Below are 14,848 nucleotides of genomic sequence, written 5' to 3'. Positions count from 1 at the left end.
GATCCCCGTGCAATAGAAAAGCATTACCTTAAGGTAGGGGGTGATGGGACCAACTGCTGGTTTCTGAAATGTGGTTAGGATGTGTCTTTAAAGAAGACCCTATCAGGCCCTTTATTCTATAAAATACCTAGACAAATAAATCTGAGGCATCTGAGGGTAATGGCAGCTTGAGAGATAATGGATATTCAATCTGGGAGATAGGAGGGAGATAAAACCTTGGCGAGGGTACGTTTAAAAAAAAAAAAAAACTCAGACGGCCTGTTGAACTGCAGGATACACTAGTCCCTATAAATTTTCAAAGAGTGTCCTGGGCTTCATCCAGGAGGCTGCTGCAGACGAGGTATAAACTGCTAAAACTCTGCCTCAGTCTTTGAGAAATTATAGGGCAAGTTCATGTAATATATACCGCATGCCTGGGGTCGATCAACAGTAGTTCTTGGCAGAACACAATCTGTACTGCTCTTTAAAAAAAAAAAACCATGAAAAGGAGCAAAAACCTCCATGGCATTCTGCTGCAAGCCTGAGACAGGTTCCCTACCTTGTCTCCTATGCAATATTGCATAAAAGTTAAAAGAAAAATTAGAGATAGCCCATTAATGTTTTGTTAGTGTGTTTATACTTTACCTAGCTCATTTGCAGAGAGGACTCTTTTAAGCCAAAGGCTGCAGGAGTTTATAAGTTCTGTATAAGCTTTTGGATGCACACGGTCATTTGTGTTATTAGCCTTTGAGCAAATATCTACATTTACAGGCAAAGTGGTTTTTCATTACTATTGATTCTTCTCAAATTTCCTAGGTGGTGTAGAGATAGGAGGAGGGTACAAATAAGTAAAGCGTTCTCTAGCTGATAGGCGAAATGAGTGCAGAATCTCATACCTTTTGTGATCTTGCCCTTTGTCTCAATATGACTTGTCCTCATCATCTCCTGACTCTGCCATTAGGTGAATTCAAGAAATTGCAGGCTAGAGGGCAGAAGACCACATCACGGAGATCTAACTGCTCCAGCAACATGATTTCCTAGGCAGGTCATCTGTGAGCAGATGACTTCCAAGGATATAAGACAGTCTTGTCAAAGTCAACAGACCTGGAGAGACGGACTCATCACAAGCATAAGCTTGTTCTAGCCAAGTGCAAAAGACCACTCAGCTCACTTGCTGCTTAACATCATCCAAAGGATAAAAAATAATCCCAGTTATAAGCCACAGGTTTGTAGATAGGCAGAGAGTTGATATTGCTTACCATATTAACAAATAGGACATTATTGGGAGGGTGGGTGGATAGGAACATTGTTTTCAAGGAGGCAAAAATGTCCGTGCTACCCAAACTATAGTAAGGGACAGTTCTTTGACTCTTAGTTTCTGACACTAGAAATATAAATTGCAAAGATGCCATACCAGGTTAAAAAAAAATTACGAGTGCTGGAGAGATGGCTCAGAGGTTAAGAGAACTGGCAGTCTTTCCAAAGGTCCTGAGTTCAATTCCCAGCACCCACATGGTGGCTCATAACCATTTACAGTGAGATCTGGTACTGTCTTCTGGTGAGCAGGCAGAATGTCGTATAAATAATAAACAATAAATGATAAATCTTTAAAAAAATTACGAGTGAAAAATCCCAGAGAAACATAGATGGAACTCATGCAGATGCATGGGACTTTTCGTGTTCACTGCTTTTTATAAGGACCTTTCAGATGTATGCCATACATTCAAGCTTTGCATCTCATTATGGTATATATTTCATTAGGCTATAGGCTTCATTAGACACTCAAATCAAGAATCTCATTACACAAACCAGACACACATCTCATTATGCCGTGCATGTCATTAAGATCCCAGCCAGGAACAGATGTAAAATAGACACATTTCAGCAAAGCTTTGATTCAGTCCACATGGCACTCTCATCAACAACTGAGCAAGGATGGACCAACAATTGGGTGACTTTTGAATGACACTTGGCAAACAGGAACCAGCTCAAACAAGCACTATGAAATAACTGAGAAGAAAAAAATAGCTTGGTGTCACATTCCACTTTCCCGTCCACTCTAGGAATGTGTTCCTACTGTCAGTCAGAAATCACCTATCAGTGAAAAGCTAGTGATGGGGTGGGAGAGGGCATGTGACTGTAACAATGCAATCATCTGTCATGAGAGACACACACAACAAAGGGAATCATCAATGTCACCTTGTGGTTCCAGCAACTGTGGCTGCTCTGTGTTTCCAGTTGGAGTCTCATTTGGCATCTTCATGGACAGGTTCCATGATGACATCCCTGGTTAAGTAGTATATCTGTGGTCAGAAATGATAAAACCCCAACTCACACTAATAAAAGATTAGAATATTTTTAAAAAGCCCAGAGGTGTGAGTATTTCAAACCCGCCCAACCCTAGCCAAAGGCGACACCATCTCTGAGGACACATGTTCTCTCAGATCTAATTCACTGGATGTCAGCTTCAGTGTTATGTATGCTTTCTACAGGAGAGAGGTGTGGGTGATTCTAAGCTTTTTTATCACCTCCACAGATCCCAATTCTAGTAAAAGAGACAGCCAAATCCTGGAGGACGGTTCTAGCAAGACTCTAGCAAGAGGGATGCCATAAACAAAGTTTCTACCACTAGTTCATCTGCCTTCCCAAAAGGTCATCATGAATTGCACATGGACAAGGGCTCTAAGCCAAGATGGTAACAGGTAGATGCAGATGTGTATTTGCTGTCCCTAATTCATAGCTCTGGTAATAAGGGTGCAAGAAATCTACAGTCTGAAAACGTGGGGGTCTTTGTTCCTGCTCACCTAAAAAAAAAAAAAAGTTTGTCACTCATGAGAAAGGGATGTCTCTACATTATCTACATTACAGGGGCTGGCTAAATATTGTAACTAGTTCTTGGGCTAATAGCAAATACAAGTAATTCCTCTAGAAGTTTAAGCTAGTGTGAGGAAGCCATTTCATATAGCATGGCTTCCACAGGCCAAAAAGTCCTCTGTTTGAAATAGCTCTAAGCATTTTCTGTAACCGCTGGCTGATATATTTAGGAAGGTTTAAGCTGAAGAAGTCAAACACACACCAGAAAGTACAGACCAGTGGTAGTACATTTGCCTAGCTTTCGGGGAAGTCTGAGTTTGGTTCGTAGGACTGCCAAAACCAAAAGAAAAGTAAACAAATGCACAAAAAGCAACATAAATAGACAACCAAACAAAACCTAGGGAGATTTTTAATTGATCAGTTCTAGGCATGGGTGCAAACGACGTGTTGAATACCTTCTTGAGAGTGAATTGTAGATAGGAAGTTAATGACAGTCCTCAAGATTCCCCTTTGGATAAAAACAGAAGGACAGGGGAGAAGATGGGGAATAGAGGAGGAACAGAAAGGAGCCATGAAGGTCAAAAACACTGAAGGCAAAATGCTTCAACTTCATGGACTGCCTGGGGCTGTCCCAAGATAGCACTCTGCAACTCTGAATAAATACATTTTTTTTCTCATCTAGCAGGGAAGTGGTTTTGTTATATAGGACTGTGACGTTATGTCCAACAAGAAAGAGTTATTAAGGATTTTTTTCCAGTGTACTTTTGTGCCAGTATTACTCGGAGAAAAGCAATGCGAATATAGCTGTGACCTATGTGTCCTTGTGAAACTCTTGCCTGTACAAACACTTCGTGTACACATTTCTTCCACATTCTTTGGAGATGAAGTGCTGCCTTCACAGACTGCTCTAAGTAGACAAAGCAAGTTCCTTATCCAACAGAGAAATTTTCTCTCAGAATGGTATGGCTGGAAGATGTTGGAATAAAATGATTCTAGGTCACATTTAAGCTTCATATTGTAATGGATTCCCTGGGGGTACCATGCTTCCCTGAAACTAAAAGAATAACCATTTTTCCTTTGTAATTGATTCTTAATCTAAGAACACCCAGGGTAGAAGAATTGGATAAATTAGGGTTGCTGGAAGTTGCAAACTTCTTACATATTTAAGAACCAGGAAATCTTATTCATTATTAAAGGGTGAATATAATGACTAATAAATCAAAAATTATTAAAAATTTAATCTTTTAAAATTTAAATTTTCATCTCCCCCCATCTGTTGTTTGATGTGATTTGTCTTTGAATTTTTGTTTTTAGTCTCCATTTAGAATGATTAGGTTCAGATCACACTGGTCCTGAATGTCAAGAGTAATTGGTCAAGTGTTTCAATTTTTGGTTCTTTCTTGGCCCTTGAAAACATTCCAAATTTTCAGTTCAATCACTAGTGTTGACCTAAAAGATAAAAAAGTACACATGCCTGTAACAATTCTGCTTGCTATTCAGAATCAGAAGCAAGCTATCTTTGACTCTTTTACTTAATCAATATAATTTTTAAAACTCAGATTGGATTGCAAATACAGCGTTTAAAGAGAAAAGAAAAGTTAATTTGTTTGCACAGGGATTGACAGGATGTTCAAGACCTGCACAGGTTCAAACCCAGCACTGAGCAGGGGAAGAGACACGAAGTCCCACTCCTAACCAAGAAGCTATTTGCAATTGATACCTGCTGAGAAAGGGAAAACGATTTTTTCCAATGCCGGCTCAAAGGGTAGATCAAGCACTCTCCAGGGCAGGCCCAATGCCCAGGAATAACTGGCCAACACAAAATAAACTCCACAGATTGTGTGTGTATGTGTGTGTTGTTTTGTCTTGTGTCTTGGTCATTTTTCTTTGTTTTTCTGAGAGACAGACAGAGAGAGAGAGAATATAAAGTTGTGTTTGTAGAGATGTGAATATGTTAGCCAGGGGATTATCTGTGAATATCTCTGAATAGAAAGATGCCGTGTCTTACTTAATTTCTTTCCCTGTTGCTGTGATAAAATATCCCAACAAAGCAATTTAGGGAGAAAGAGTTTATTCAGGCTTACAGTGTAAAAGGTCCATTCCTTCATGGTGGGAAAATCAAGGCTCAGGAGCTAAAAGCTAATGGTCACATTACATCCAAACTCAATAAGTAGAAAGGGATAGACACATGCTGTCACTCATCTTTTCTCTGTCCATACAGTCTCGAATCCCTACTAGGGAATGCTCACGCAGTGGATGGGCTTCTTATCTCAATGAATACGATCAAGATGATTCTCCACAGACAAGCTCAGGGGTCCTTTGCCTAGGTGATTCAAGATTCTGTTAGGTTGACAATCAGCACTAAACATCATAATTTGGAAACCTGAAGCCGGCAGACATCTCTGCTTCTAGAGAACGTTTAGGAGATGGTTCTGTGAAAGTCTCTCCCCAAGCACCATTTGTTTGGATGGCAGGAAAAGGAGTCAGAGAAAAAGTAGGGAGTGTGTAATCAGGCCAATTAACAGCAAAAGGTACATAGAAGATTCTGCTGACCAAATGGCCATTCTCAACTTTAGCCAGCTAGACCTTGGTGCTAAGTTCAGCTCAAAAATTTGAGCAGAAGCATCTGATGTCTGGAACTGGAGTCCTTCACCCACACAGTATCTCTGCCCTCCTAACAATCCCAAGTTGGCATCTCCATGTTATTGAGAAACACATGGCACTTGGATCTCTTTTTACATCCACAACAAATAATATTTAGACTTTCAAAGCTTGAAGGGTATGCTCAGCAGGCTAAGGTGGCAGCATATGTCGACAACAAAAAAAGGGTTTCTGACCTTTGGGTGAACAGAAGAATTTAAAAAGCTATTGTTAAAATGTGGCACAGGGAAAGCATGATTTAAATGTAAATCTTTTATCTCCAAAGCCATAAAAGACTATGCCTTGGAGGTACAAGAAAATACAAGCTCTAAATGTGCAGCATATAAAAAAAAAATTAAAACATTTAGTGCTGCCGCAAGACTGCTTTTCTGAACTGCATTCCCCCCATCAAGCTCTTAGAGTATATAGTATTTTATGGATATTTAAAATGAGTTGTTCTTTAACCATCTCATTTCCAGTTCCTCAAGCCTGGGTTGTAAAACTTGGACTCTTAGCTCCCTGGCAACTATGCCTCTCTCTTGCTCTTCACCTCCAAAGTCCTCCTGTGCCTTTCAATCTGCAAGGACTTGAGCGCCCTTAGCAAACTGATCAACGCCTTGAATACTTGTGAGCCCCCACAGGCTGCAGAAGTCTCAGGGAAGGGCAGAGTCAAGATCAAAGGTCATAGTTCCATATCTACATTCCTTGACCTGCTCCATGGTTTGGTGGTGGGAGGGGGGATAAAAAGCCAGCAATTATTTGCACCAAGCTGCGGGTGAAGTGGGCTTCTGGCAGGCATTGTATATGGGCTGCAGATTGAGCACAGTTGGAACTCAGGTTCTTGCCCAGACTTTCCTCCTCCTTCTCCATATGGCTCTCTTGGTGCTGATTGTACCTCTCTCTAAACCAAATCTGCCTTCCCCAGTTAAGACTTCCCCGCCCTTCCTCCATACTCACCTCCCGTAGTGGCCATCTACCCTGGCACTTTTCTCTCAGGCCTTTTCCTGATACCACATTTGGATGGGGCAGATTTCTTCCCTTGCTGTCTCCAAAAGAAACACATTTCCTGTGCAGACCTAAGTTGTTATTTCTTTTCCTGAGGTCAAGCACTGTGGGAGCACCTTGAACTAGAAACTCCATCTTTTCGGTCCCCAACACTGGCAAACAATAGATATTTGATCTCTTTTTTTTTTTTTCAGTGCATAAAGAAATGTGATTTACACACTTTTGCATTCTGAATTTATTTTATTAATACTCCCCATAATCTAAACTTAGTTTCCTCTGCCAAGAAGCCACCTTACTGTTCTGTCACTACATCCAGACTAAAAACATTCATCTCCCATGAAGTCTTGCATACTCATGTGTTTCCTCATAGCTCTACTGCAACAATTAAAGGTTGATATGCATAATTTTATATTTATTGCTTCCCCATTTGACTCCAAGATTTTCGAGAACAGATCATGTTTATTGTGTTCTTCATTGTGTTTATAATGCCAGGGTAATGTTTGATTGAGGCCACAACGCTATTTTTGTTAGCTTAGAAATAAAGGGTGTGAACCAATGATTTTCAAGAAGCCTGTGTGCTCATTGGTTTTCCTATCTGTGAAAGTTATCTTTAGTTATTGTTTTCTCTTTAAATCTTTAAATTTCTCCCAATGTATCTGTTATTAGGCAGTCTTTTCCTGTTTATTGTTCTTCAAGTCTCAGCCTCTTACTTTTTGTTTGCTTGCTCTACAGTGGTGCTCACCCATAAATTCAGAATAACCTCAATATATTCCCCACTGTGCTGGCTAGCTTTTTGTTAACTTGACCTAAGCGAGGGTCATCTGGGAAGAAGGGACCTCAGTTGAGCCAGTATGTCAATCACGTTGGTCTATAGACAAGTCTGTGGGAATTTTATTAACTTCTAATATAGAAGGGTCCAGCCAACAGCAGGCAGTGCCATGCTGGGTGGGTCGTCCTGAGCTGTGTAAGAAAGCAGGATGAGCAAGCCACAAAGAGCAAGCCACTAAGTAGCTCTCCTCTACTGCTCTACTTCAGTTCCTGCCTTCATGTCACTGCCTTGAGTTCTTGCCCTGAGTTCCCTTCATGACAGAACATGACTGTATGAAAAATAAACCCTTTCCTCACCAACCTGCTTTTGGTCGTGATGTTTATATTACAGCAGAAAAAAAAAAAAAAAAACATGACTAGGACACCCACATATATTCTTCTTCAACAATAAACATATACCCTAAATTCTGTCTTTGTGGAAATTAACCAGATGTTTGTCCATATCCTTAAGCACACAGGACAATATATGTAGCAATTGTGTATTGCTTTATACCTTAAAACCATAATCTCTGTGAACCATTGCCTCCCTGTCTAATATTTAAAAAATGTGAAGTTCCCCACAATACAGATAGATGGTTATTGATTCACTCTAACACACACAGGTCCAGCATTGCCATTAGTGGAATGGCTACAACTTATTCGTTGCCATCAAAATGCCTCTCAGTGATGGTTTCGACATCCGTCACCTCCAAACTCATGCTGCAATTGAACTGCCACTGAAATACTCTTGAGAAGTAGAAATTTCAATTCCTGACTAGGCCATGAGGGATCCACCCTCAGAGGGGGTAGGTGCTTGTTCAAAACGGAAATGTTGGGCTGGAGAGATGGCTCAGCCTTTAAAGGTTAGGCTCACAACCAGAAATATAAAAGGAAAATGTTTGTCCCACCATGACCTCATGTCTTCCTACCTTCCTGCTGTGGGATGGTGACAAGAAGTCCCCTGCTCAATGCTGAGAAGCAGCTCCTTGAGATACATATACATATGTATATGTATATATATCTTAGTCTTGGGGGTTTCTACAGATAGAATGAGACATTGTCGAATCACCTAACTATCTTCCTTTTTAAAATCTAGCCTAAGGTCATTATACGTTTAAAAAGTTATAGAACCATTTTTCACTGTGCCGGATCAGATACTAATCTAGAAAGATAATTTGTAGAATATATAATGATATTATATCAATATTGAGCTTCTACAATTTTTTTTAAAAAAAATATGTTGCCATGTAGAAGATTGTTTTTTAAAGGAAAATAGAAAGGGAAGGGTTTGGAGTATTAGGGGAGTAAGGGACAATTTGTTTTCAAGTAGTTTAGAAAAGTATGTGCCTCAGAGAGGAGTGGGCACAAATTAGAAAAATATAAACTGTATGGAGGCTTCTTATGCTGATCTTGCAACTTTTCCTCTAATTTTAAAATTATATGAAAATAAAATGTAACAGAGCAAGCTTTTCTTTTTTTTTTAATTTTTTTCTTATCAGTTACATTTTATTAACTCTGTATCCTAGCTGTATCCCGCTCCCTCATTCCCTCCCAATCCCACCCTCCCTCCCTCATCTCCACTCTGCCCCTTTCCAAGTCCACTGATGGGGGGACCTCCTCCCCTTTCAAAAATAAGGAACGCTTCACGAATTCGCGTGTCATCCTTGCGCAGGGGCCATGCTAATCTCTGTATCGTTCCAATTTTTAGTATATGTGCTGCCGAAGCGAGCACCAAAGCAAGCTTTTCAGTGTGTTATTTATTTAAAAAAAATGAGAGGGAAAAGTGGAAAAAATAGGAGAAAAACTAATTAAATCAGGATGCATTTACATGATGAAAAATAAAGAAGGTGTTAAAAGTGTTTATAAAAAAAGTCAAGGAAATGAAAGGATGCTTAATTTATAGCAAAGTAAACATAGTTTAATAAAATTGTAAGTATAATACCAGCTTTGTAAACAACAAAAATTATCAATCATTGATGGGACAATGGGTGATTTTTATGTTTTAATCCTATTGTTCCTTTTCTCACACATCTAAAACAACTATTATATATTAATTTTATAGAAAATAAAAATATAATTAATTCCTGATCTTTGTTTTCTTTTGGGGGATGTGTTTATTGAATAGGTATGAGGAAAGAAAACGACACTTGTTTAAAAGAATGGCTAGCTCGGCGTCCAGAGTTATAGTACAACTCAGTATCAGAGTGGTGTCTCATCAATGTGCTCTGTAGATGCTTCCCCAAGCCTGTATGCTCTGTTCACACCAGAGACTCCAGCAAAGGAAAACTTAGCGGAGCTATTGTTCTCTAGTGGTTCTGAGTCACTTGGGAGAGCTTCGGAGGCGCTTTCTACTCTTGATCCTTGGCAGTGTTTGAAGCAACAGCTTAGGGATCAGGAAACCTGACTGAAAAGTGACTCCTAACTAACCACGTGGCCTTGCAAGACTTCTTAAATTGCTCCGAGCTCTAGTTTTCTCATGGAGAAAAAAATTGGCATGTTAGCACTTAGCTTGTCATGTAGCTATAAAGACAACGGGAATAAGTCGTGCAATTGATACGTGGTACGCCGCCAACATGTCAGACACTACTGCTGGCAAGGAGATTGTCTCTTGATCTTTTTACATTTAAGATGAAAAGGGGAATGCATGTTCAACTCTCTTTAACCAATAAGCCGCGGGACCTGAGCAAACATCCTATGATTTGTTATTTTTGACACTAACGACAAGATAAAAGAGGACAAATTAGAAAACCATCCTATTAATAATGTTGAGAGTTCAGCAAGTCAAGCTCTGCCTTGAAATTCATAAGCATTTTCCCCAACTCCAAAAGGAGTGTGCTTCTATGCTTTTCAAAAGGTCAAAAACTAAAGATAGCCCATAAAACCAACCAAAGTGTTTCTTTGAAATGTTATTCCCTGTGATGTCACTCACAGAGAGGTAGTTGCTAAAAATCTCCTGTATTACCCTTCTCAGGGTTGTGCCAAAATACCCAAGAAAAGCAAGTCAAGGAAGGAAGCCTTTAATTTGGTTCACAGTTAAAGCATATGATCCATTGTAGTGAGGAAGGAGTAGTAACAAGAGTGTGAGATTATCATGTGGGTTTTTTTTTTTCTTTCAGTTTGTTTATATGGTGGATTTCATTGATGGATTTCCATATATTGAACCACCACCCCTGTATGCCTGGGATGAAGCCTACTTGGTCATAGTAGATGATATCCTTCATGTGATCTTAGATTCGGTTTGCAAGTATTTTCTTGAGTATTTTTGCATCACTGTTCATAAGGGAGAGTGGCCTGAAATTCCCTTTCTTTGTTGGGTCTTTGTGAGGTTTAGGTATCAAGGTGACTGTGGCTTCATAGAATGAGTTTGGTAGTGTTCCTTCTGTTTCTATTTTATGGAATAGTTTGAAGAATATTGGTGTTATCTCTTCTTTGAATGTCTTGGTAGAATTCTGAAACCATCTGGCCCTGGGCTTTCTTTTTTTAGATTATTTTTTATTTTATTTTTTATATTAATTACAGTTTTTTCACTTTGTATCCCAGCTGTAGCCCCATCCCTCCTTTCCTCCCAATCCCACTCTCCAACCCTTATCTCCTCCCAAGCCCCTCTCAAAGTCCACTGATAGGGGAGGTCCTCCTCCCTTTCCATCTGACCCTAACTTATCAGGTCTCATCAGGACTGGCTGTATTGTCCTCCTCTGTGGCATGGCAAGGCTGTTCTCCCCTCAGGGGGAGGTGGTCAAAGAACCAGCCACTGAGTTCATGTCAGAGACAGTCCCTGTTCCCATTACTAGGGAATTCACTTGGATACTGAACTGGCCCTGGGCTTTTTTTGGATGGGAGAATTTTGATGACAGCTTTTATTTCCTTAGGGAATATAGGATTATTTAATTTATTTACCTGGTCTTGACTCAGCTTTGGTAAGTGGAATCTATCAAGAAAATTGTCCGTTTCATTTAGATTTTCAAATTTTGTGTCAAATAAGATTTTGAAGTAAGACCTAACAATTGTTTGGATTTCCTCAGTGTCTGTTGTTATGTATCCTTTTAATTTCTGATTTTGTTGATTTGGATAGTGTCTTTCTGCTTTTTAGTTAATTTGGCTAAGAGTTTGTCTATCTTGTTGATTTTCTCAAAGAACCAGCTCTTGGTTTTATTGATTCTTTGAATTGTTTTATTTGTTTCTAATTTATTGATTTCAGTCCTGGGTTTGATTATTTCCAGCTGTCAACTCCTCTTGGGTGTGTCTGCTTCTTCCCCCCACTCCCAGGACTTTCAAAAGTTGCTTGAATGAGATGTTTTGAATTTCTTCTTGAAGGCACTTAGTGCTATGAACTTTCCTCTTAGCACTGCTTTCATTGTGTCCCACAAGTTTGAGTATGTTGTGCCTTCATTTTCATTGAATTCTAGGAAGACTTTAATTTCTTTCTTTATTTTTTCCCTGACTGAGCTGTCATCAAGTAGGGAGTTGTTCAGTTTCCATGTATGTGTAGGCTTTTTGCATTTTCTGTTGTTGTTGAGGTCAAGCTTTAGTCCATGGTGGTCAGATAGGCTACAAAGGATTATTTCAATCTTCTTGTATATGTTGAGGCTTGCTTTGTGACCAACCATATGGTCTATTTTGGCGAAGGTTCCATGAGGTGCTGAGAAGAAGACAGATTCTTTTGTGTTTGGGTGAAAGATTCTGTAGATGTCTGTTAGGTTCATTAGATACATGACCTCTGTTAAGAGTCATTGTTTCTTTGTTTAATTTCTGTTTTATTGACCTGTCCTTTGTTGAGAGTGAGTTACTGAAATCTCCCACTGTTAATGTGTAGGAATGTATGTGTGGTTTAAGTTTTATTAATGTTTCTTTTACAAATGTAGGTGCCCTTGTATTTGGAATATAGATGTTCAGAATTGTGATGTCTTCTTGGTGGAATTTTCCTTTCATGAGTATGAAGTGATCTTCCCTATCTCTGTTGATTAACTTTGGTTGAAAGTCTATTTTATTAGATATTAGAACGATTAGTGCTACTTGCTTCTTGGGTCCATTTGCTTGGAAAACTCTCTTTGGGCCCTTTACTCTCAAGGAATGTCTATCTTTGTGACTTAGATGTGTTTCTTGCATGCAACAGATTGTTGGATCTTATTCACATATCCATTCTGTTAGTCTGCGTCTTTTTATTGGAGAATTGAGTCCATTGATGTTGAGAGAGATTAATGACCAGTGGCTGTTAGATACTTTGATTTTGATGTTGGCTGTGGTAGTGTGTTTGTGTACTTGACTACTTTTAGCTTTGCTGTAGGGAGGTTATTTATTTCCTGTGTTTTCCCGAATGTACTTAGCTTTCTTGGGTTGTTAAGGAACATAGTGAAGACTGAGCATAGTCCTCCTTCTGTTCTATATTTTTTAGATGAGTCTATACTATTACATAATTCCTGGTTTTTCCATCCAGCACTTGCCCCAAGGCTCAAAGCATAGATGCATCTAGACATCAACTGCAGTTACTCAAACTGTGAGGCAAAAGAAGACTTTCTTTCCTCTGTAAATGAACTCTCTCAGACATGTTGTTACAGTGATGGAAAATTAACACAGTCCACAAAGCAATAAAATTAACTTGAAATATTTCAAAATCCCCAAACAATGCATATTTTCACCTCTTAGGAATCCCTGAGAGTGTTTGGGCTCCTGAATGAAGGTGACCTTATCATAGATTTTTATTATTGTTAGCCTTTTTTGGGGGGCAGGGATAAATACAAATAAACAAAATCCTCATGTTTTATAAACTTCCAATAAACTAAAAATATTCTAATACCAACCTGCCCAAAATTAGACTCTCAAATCAAATTGTTTAAGATTAAAAGCAGAAGGACCAAATAATTGTAATGGCCAAAGCAGTAGTAAGAAAGGAATTTGTGAGTGTGAGCACACTTCCTGGTTCCAGAGCCCACCTCCTCACCAAAAGCTTCCCCTCCCCATCTCTCCCTCCATATCTCTTTTCTCTAGTCTCTCTTTCCCTTCTCTTTCCCATCTCTATCCTCTCCCTTTTTTCTTTCTCTCTCTTCCTCTCTCTCCCTATATCTCCCTTTCTGCCCCTTTCTTCCTGCTCCCCCCTCTCTCTTTACTTAGGATCACCCACCAGACCCTATTTTCTGACCTCTAGCAAAGCTTAGCTGTAAATGGATAAATCCATAAATATTAACTAACAATAATGATGTACTCTGCTTCACCCCAAGGGTATTTGTAAGGAAGAATGCATAAGCAGTGTGTAACAAGGAAATGAAGCTGTAACGATGAACTAATCAACACTGATTTTGAGATTTAATCTAATGTTCATTCATTATTTGCTGTGTGTGCAATGCAGATGCCAAATTTCAAAGAACTTACAGTGCTTGTCATTTGGTCATATAGTTCTATTTTCTTTTTAAGATAGGCTCTTCCTATGTAAGCCTGACTGGGTTGGAACTCACTATGTAGTCACATTTTGCCTTAAGTCCATAGGTTATGCTCTTACATAGGCATGTGCCACAGTAACCAGCTTTCAGAAAATATTTTTATGTGTTGATAATAGTTCAGTTTCAGTTCATATCAATACTGGGTTACCCAAAGGATGGAGTAAGCTCCACTGAGGAGGAAACTGAGGTGACAGAAAGTATTCTCAATTTCTCATCTCCCGTGTGGTATGTGTGATGCCCGTTGTACAGGTGTTGATGATGAAGTCCAGAGCAGTTCACAGGCTTAAACCAGGTAAAACGGTTAGTCATGGCAGATCAAACTGTACACTTACCCTCTCGGTCACAGTTCACTTTACCTAACAAGCTTCCAGGCTTTCATGGATCATTGAATGTACACTAATGACATCATTCATTCTTCTTAGATGTAGCATAAATTACTTGACTCAAAAATGTCAGATCAGATTCTGAACAGTGTCATCAGCATTTAAGAACTCAAATTAAGCCCCTTCTTCCTCTTTTTTTTTGGGGGGGGGGGGGGAGAGAATGGGTAGTGACAATCTAATTCTCCAACCTGCCTGTTATTTGTGAGAAAAATAAATAAAACATTGGCTCACTAGAAAAAGTACAAGTAATGATTTTATATATTTTCAATTTTATCTCTAGATGTTAACAGAAAGGGCATCTGATTTCACCAAAGCCAGAAAACAAGTTCTTGACAACACGACTTTCCTGAAAACGCAAAAAGTCCATTTATGGATCCATTTAGTGAATGTTTGCTGCCTATTATATTTGGTCACAATAAAGGGACCTCGAGAGTAGAGAGTAGAAAGGATGGCACTATAAAGGGATTGCCTTCAAATATGTCAAATTCTGGTGGGAGGGACTGTTTTCAGTTGTGCTCTGCCAGGGGACATACATTTTAGTCACCTAATCCAGACTTGAAAGCCAAGGACACAGTGGACCCAGGGCAAAGAAGTGGGTCATGATGGCATTGGGATTGACTTGGAGATAGCTGATGGCCAGGCGCACAGATGGCAAAGTGGCTGTTGTGTTCCAAGAAAGAAACCACACAGGTTGCAAGGAATGTAAGGAGGAGATGGGTAAGGATGGCACCAGAGGGGACGCCGAAGCCAGAAACAAGTTTTAAAATATGAGCTTTGTGACAACAA

General features: G+C 39.4%; 1 non-coding gene across 1 annotated transcript; it reads right to left on the bottom strand.

Moving 5' to 3' along the window:
- Positions 1-8,872: 8,872 nt before the first annotated feature.
- On the bottom strand, positions 8,873-8,977 carry LOC129684060 (U6 spliceosomal RNA). Its single transcript, XR_008721251.1, has one exon. It is a non-coding gene; the product is annotated as a U6 spliceosomal RNA (small nuclear RNA).
- Positions 8,978-14,848: the final 5,871 nt, after the last annotated feature.

This window comes from Psammomys obesus, unplaced genomic scaffold, assembly GCF_907164565.1.
Source record: "Psammomys obesus unplaced genomic scaffold, mPsaObe1.curated_primary_1811, whole genome shotgun sequence".
In the NCBI taxonomy this organism is placed as follows: Eukaryota; Metazoa; Chordata; class Mammalia; order Rodentia; family Muridae; genus Psammomys; species Psammomys obesus.
Note: the sequence above shows the minus strand (reverse complement) of the source record. Positions and strands in the feature narration are given on the sequence as shown.